This window comes from Capsicum annuum, chromosome 7 (assembly GCF_002878395.1).
Source record: "Capsicum annuum cultivar UCD-10X-F1 chromosome 7, UCD10Xv1.1, whole genome shotgun sequence".
NCBI lineage: Eukaryota > Viridiplantae > Streptophyta > Magnoliopsida > Solanales > Solanaceae > Capsicum > Capsicum annuum.
The window spans coordinates 223,636,878-223,643,977 of NC_061117.1; the positions used below are offsets into that span (position 1 = coordinate 223,636,878).

Consider the following 7,100-nt stretch of genomic DNA (forward strand, 5'->3'; position numbering starts at 1 on the left):
CCACATATAAACATACAATGACTTGGTGATTTGGAGTGATTTATTTTGAATCCGTTAGCCAACATGGTTTGGTCAAACTTCGCATGCCATTCCTTTCCTGGAACCACAAAAACCTCAGGTTATTCCATGTAAATTTCTTCCTCCAAATCTCCATTTAGGAATGCGGTTTTTACATCCATTTGATGAATTTGAAAATCATATACTGCCGCCAAGGCAATTAACATTCGAATCGAGGTTATCCTTGTTACTGGCGAGTATGTATCAAAGTAATCAAGGCCTTCCTTTTGTTTGAAGCCTTTTACTACAAGTCTTGCCTTGTATTTGTTAATAGTACCATCCGCCTTCATTTTCCTTTTGAAGATCCATTTAGAACCTAAAGGTTTATTTTCGGGAGGAAGGTCAACCAATTTCCCATGTGTGGTTGCTTAAGATTGAATCCAATTTCCCATGTGTGGTTGCTTAAGATTGAATCAATCTCACTATTGACTACTTTTTTCCAAAAGGATGAGTTTGACGACGACATCGCTTCTTTAAATGTTTGAGGTTCATTTTCTAAGAGAAATGTTACAAAATTTGACCCAAACAAAGTTGACGTTCTTTGACATGTACTACGTATTGGATTTTCTTCATTATGTACATTCTCCCTTGGTTCATCTCGAGGTCGTTTAGATCCTCCACTAGACTGTTCATGTCTAATTTTATACGGGTAAATGTTTTCAAAGAATTCAGCATTATCTGATTCAATTACCATATTTTCATTTATATCCGGATGTTCGGATTTATGAACCAAAAATCGACATGCTTTACTACTTTTATCATATCCTATGAACACGCAGTCCACCGTTTTAGGCCCTATCTTAACCTTTTTAGGTATAGGAAATTGAACCTTTGCTAGACACCCCCACACTTTGAAATATTTCAAGTTAGGTTTCCTTCCTTTCCATTTTTCGTAAGGAATTGATTGTGTCTTACTATGGGGAACTCTGTTGAGTATACGATTGGCCGTAAGGATAGCCTCCTCCCATAAGTTTTGCGGTAAACCAGAACTTATAAGTAAGACATTCATCATTTCCTTCAAAGTTCGGTTTTTTCTTTCTGCAATTCCATTAGATTGAGGTGAATACGGGGCCGTAGTTTGATGGATTATTCCATTCTCTACACATATTTGCACAAAGGGAGATTCATATTCTCCGCCCCTATCACTTCTTATCATTTTGATCTTTTTGTCTAACCGATTTTTAACTTTAGTTTTATATTGCCTAAACGCATCTATTGCTTCATCCTTACTATTTAGCAAGTAGACATAACAATATCTAGTGCAATCGTCAATAAAAGTTATGAAATACTTTTTCCCACCACGAGATGGTGTTGACTTCATATCACAAATGTCAGTGTGTATTAAGTCTAAGGGATTGGAATTCCTTTCAACGGACTTATAAGGATGCTTTGCATACTTCGATTCCACACACGTTTGACACTTAGATTTATTGCACTCAAAGTTTGGCAAAACTTCTAAGTTAATCAGTTTTCATAACGTTTTGTAATTAACATGACCTAAACGTTCATGCCATAAATCATAAGACTCAAGCAAATAAGATGAATTCGAACTTTTATTCATTTCAACAGTCATTACATTCATCTTATAAAGGCCCTCCGTGAGATAGCCTTTTCCTACATACATTTCTCCTTTGCTAACTACAATTTTTCCAGAATTACACATTTGAATCCGTTCTTATCTAGGAGTGAAACAGAAATTAAATTCCTACGTAACTCCGGAACATATAATACATTGTTCAGTGTTAAGACCTTGCCGGAAGTCATCTTACGCGGGAACATATAACACATTTACGAAGATAAATTTAACATCAATAGCGGAAAAATTCAAGAAAACACCAATGGTGAGATACAGATATCAACCAAGAAACCAAAACATTTACGAAGACAACTTTAACATCAATAGCGGAAAGAATTGCGTACTGAAAATATTAGTGCAGCCACGTTGCTTGTTGTTTTTTCAACTGCTCTGTACTTATAAATAGTTTTTCCGGCACTCTGATATCTAGCCTGGATTCCAGCCTTTTAGCCATTAACTCAGTATATTTGTTCAACATTTTGACAATAATGGAAGAATTTTCTTACTTATACACTTTCAACAAACTGTTTCCTTATTCGTGAATTCTTTGTGAACTTTATATTTATGTAATCCAATTTCAATTGGTGTTCCACGTGGTCCTATATAAGCTTAAAACTTCAATTTATTCACAATATTGGATTATATATATATATATATATATATATATATATATATATATATATATAATTGAACTGTTTGTAGTCTAAGGCCTCATTTGTCTACACTTAATGAAGGTCTAATACCATTAAGTGCATTTGTTTTTTACTAAGATTTTAACTCTTCATAGCTCTTTATGGGTCTTAATCATTCAGGTCTAGAACCAAGTCTTAATAGGTCTGAAGAGATATTCTGGTGTTAGATAATATTCATCGTCACTCTATTCATAATCATCAGTCACCACCACTAACCACCTCTGTCATAGCTACCATTGTCAACCACCACCCACCACCCCCAACCACCTCTACCATCGACAACAAATATTGTTACCAAACACTATTGTCAACCGCTGCTACATTTACTACCTTTATTATTCTAATTATATTCACCGCCACCACCGCTGTCAAAGGCACCACCATCATCAACCACTACCGCCAATTCCTACGACCGACCAACTCATCTATCACAACTAGCACCACCGCTAACTACCTCTAATACATAACAACCTCCACATATTCTTTGGTCACCACCACCATTGTCACTAGTAACACCACCTCTACCACTACCATCGCTACAATTTACCTCTACTAGCAATCATCTGCACCATCACAACTAATAACATCTTCAACTAGCACCAACACATCGTCAATCATGATGCATTCGTTTTTTAGCCATCACAATCAACATCTCCAACTACTAACATCAAGCAACTACACATCACACAACTAACACTATCAATCACCACCATCATAACAGTCACTACAATACCAACCATCACAGCTATCACTACTAATATTATTAATCACTAACATCAATCCATAACCACCATTATAAACTATCTCCACTATCACTAACAAACATAATTATTTTTTTTCAATCAAATAATAATGATGTTGTATTAAATTACTTACTTTTCTAATATATAATTAGTTTTTATTTGAATTGTATTTTTTATTTTATTATATATACAAATAATTTTTTTTTGCACATTCAGATATTGAAAAACAAACAGTCTTAAACATTCAGTTTTCAGATGTAGAGACAACATCTTAATCATTCAGATGTGCATTGAGATTTAGACCTCTAAATCTTAAAAAAACAAATGAAGCCTAAATGAGAAAAGAGTAATCAACTTTAACTTGAATTCTAAAATAATAAATAATTTGAGATAATTAATTTTAGAAATCGTGACAAATAATTTTAAGACTGAGGAAGTATTTAGTAGGTAATTATAAATAATTACTCGATAAGCATTAATTAGTAATCTCGTAATTAAAAGTATAAACTACTTAAATAACAATAGTTTCTTATATAATTACCTTTTCTCCCAACATTTTAAAAAATTACTGAAAATTCCATTTATGATACATTACGTGATTATCTAATACATTGTGGTATGATACATAAGTACCATATTAAATGTGGTTAATTAGTAAACGAATGGTAATTAAGCATAATGCTGATTAATCAAATCCCTTAAATATAGGACTTGACATTTTGAAATTTGAATGCCATTAATTAAGCATAATGCTGATTAATCAAATCCCTTAATACATAAATCACGTAACAAACCATTTTGAAATTTGAATGCCATTTTCAATTATTTTTTACCTCATTGTTTCCAATTTTTTTTTTTGTTGTTGATTCTTTCAAACAATTTTTGTCATGAATATTTTGATTTTGCTGAGACATTCTGATTTCTGAAAAAATAAAATTATTTATGAAAATTACAAGAGTGATGAATTGTAGTTACCGAAAGTGTTTCGTATTTCGGGTTGATTTCTGTTATTACGACGGAACTTGCGATAGATCAAGCAAAGAAAAATATAGATGTTCGTTACATTGTTCATGGAAATACAGCTCCAATGGTGATTAGAAATGATAATGGTGTTAAGGTTTACATTGAATTGAAAAAAATATGCACAGATTTTGTAATGTATCCATTATGCATTACAACAAGCACTAAATCGAATGAAGATGTAGAATTTTATGCTCAAACTGGTGCGATAATGTGCATCGAAGGAACAGAATCAGATGCAGCTGCACTTACTGTTGTTGAGGCGAATAATCAATACTCTTTGTATGTATTAGAAATTGAAACAATAAAATGCATCACTGATTGCCAAAACACTGAAGTTAAGGTGAAGCAGTTGTATAAGGATAAGAAAACTCTGAAAGCTGTAATGGAAAAGTATGCGTTAGATCATAATTTTAATTTTAGAGCATCAAGATCTGGTAAAAAAAGGTATTATAAACTATGTTGTTCTTGTTTTTTTGTGTGTGATTGGCGTTTATGTATAGGTATTAGGATACATTGTAAAATATGTTTTGATTGTGTTATTCATAAACAATATCGTATATGAAGGTGAATTGGTTTAAAGCAAACAAATGACAGAATGTTGTTATAAAAACTATAAAATTTTATAAAGTAGCTTAACAGTTAAAAGTATCTGATACATTATTGTTTTGATATTTAGTTTTTTTTTTTTTTTTTTAAATTGTGATTATTTGTTTTAATATGTAGTTATTGGTTGGAATGTCTTAATAAAAAGTGCAGTTGGTACATGAAAGCATCTTACTTTTTGCATTCTGATCTTTTTCAAATTTGGAAATTCAATGATGAACATACGTGTTCAATGAGTGATAGGGTGTTAAAATAGCTGCAGGCTACAGTTAACTTTGTTAGTAATTTTACAAAGCCAAAGTTAGTAAACTACAACAGGAAACACACTCCAACAGATATTATTGAAGAAATGAAAGTTGTGTATGGTGTTGACATCAATTACATGAAAGCTTGGCGTGCGAAGGAGCGTGCTATAGAAATGCTAAGGGGTGGAGCTGCTGACGGATATAGACAAATGCCGAGATACATCTACATGCTAAACTCTGTGTATCCGGGATCACACATCAGGATACATAAGGCTGTAGATAATGAATTCAAATATTTATTTATAGCTTTACAGCCAATGATCCATGGTTTCAAGCATTGTAGGGCAGTTATTGTGGTAGACGGTGCTCATTTGAGTGGACCGTACCAAGGGACTTTTCTTTGTGCTAGCACTCTTGATGGTGCAGGTATGACTAATCTTGTTATTCCATCTTTAATACTTGTTATGATACATTCCATAATATATATAATATATTATGATATATTACTTTATAGTTTATGATACATCATTATATATTCTGATACATAACTGTATATAAGAAACTCTATGTTATTCCATCTTTAATAATTATGATGATAAGTTCCAGAACATATATAATATATTATGATACATAAATATATAATTTATGATACATCATTATATATTCTGATACATAACTGTTTATATGAAACTTGATTGTATTCTTTGTTAGGTGTATAAACTTTTTAATAACAACAATTTATTAAAAGTCATGCTTTTATTTTTTTTAGGCTGTATATTACTAATTGCTTATGGTGTTGTTGACTCGGAAAATGATTTCGCATGGACATGGTTTTTCGAGCAATTTAAGAATGCTTTTGGGGAGCGTGAGAACATGTCTGTTGTATCAGATTGCAATGAAATAATAATTAAAAGTGTCAGCAATGTCTATCCAAATGTTCCTCACTTAGCATGCATTTGACATCTTTGGAAGAACGTTTGTACAAATTTCAGAAGGAGCAAGGACAGACTTAGAGACCTGTTATTTTTGATGGCCAAAGCATACAGAAAGGAAGATTTTGAATACATTATGTCGAAGGTTGATAAAATTGATCATCGGGTGAAAGATTATCTATATGATGTAGGATATGAGAAGTGGTCAAGAGTTCATTCTCCTATAAATAGAGGCAGGATGATGACATCTAACATTGCAGAATGTATAAATGGTTGTTTAGTGGAGGCACGTAAATTGCCGATTTTAGGTTTTTTGGAAGAAGTCAGAAAATTATTTGGAGCATGAAACTGTAAAAACAGAGAAATTGCTTCATATACAGAAACAACTTTAGGGGGAAGGTTTGACGAAATCCTCACAGCTAACTGAGTTAAAGCATCTAGAATGACGGTATGCGTAAATAATTACTCATTTTATATTTTATTTATTGAATAAAAAATTCTTGTACATTATATTTTGTTTGTGTGTGATTTTTTGTTTGTTAGGTCAAGGCTGCATCAGAGTATCATTATTCAGTTTATGAATCTGGAAGAATATACGTTGTGGACTTGGATGCTAACAAATGCAACTGTTGTAGATTTTAGATTGATAAAATTTCATGTCCACACACGATTGCAGTATTGAAGAGTATAAATGTTACGAAGTTTCGTCCGTGGTGCTCTGATTACTATAAGCCTGCGACATTAGTGAAGACATATGAACTTCCTGTAGTACCTATGCCAGATAAGAAGGATTGGCATGTGCCTAAATGTGTCGAAGAAGAAGAAGTCATACCACCCAAATACAAAAGACCACCTGGTAGGCCGAAAAAGAGTAGGTGTAAGAAAGCAAGTGAAAAACTATCCTCCAGTACAAACTGTTGTGGTAAATGTGGTCAAGAAGGTCACAACATACGTACTTGCAACTTCTTTCCAAAGGAGAGTTGATGTTTTGGTTATCTGATACATTGAATGATCTATGTTTAGTTCATCACTGCTAGTTTGGTTTTGATTTGGCTATGTTTGAATAATGTTTAATTTGAATTAGTGTTTGTTTTAAGTGGTTTATTTTTGCCTTTTCATTTTAATTTCATTTACTATTTAATATATTTCTTAAGTAATCTGTTAAAATACAATTTTTTAGAATTCTTCGAATTAGAAAGCAACTCTATCATGAAAGGCTATTCATTTTA

The 7,100-nt window shown here is 32.3% G+C and overlaps 1 pseudogene; it reads left to right on the forward strand.

Moving 5' to 3' along the window:
- The first annotated feature begins 5,968 nt into the window (after positions 1 to 5,968).
- Positions 5,969 to 6,855, forward strand: LOC107856293 (annotated as a pseudogene).
- Positions 6,856 to 7,100: the final 245 nt, after the last annotated feature.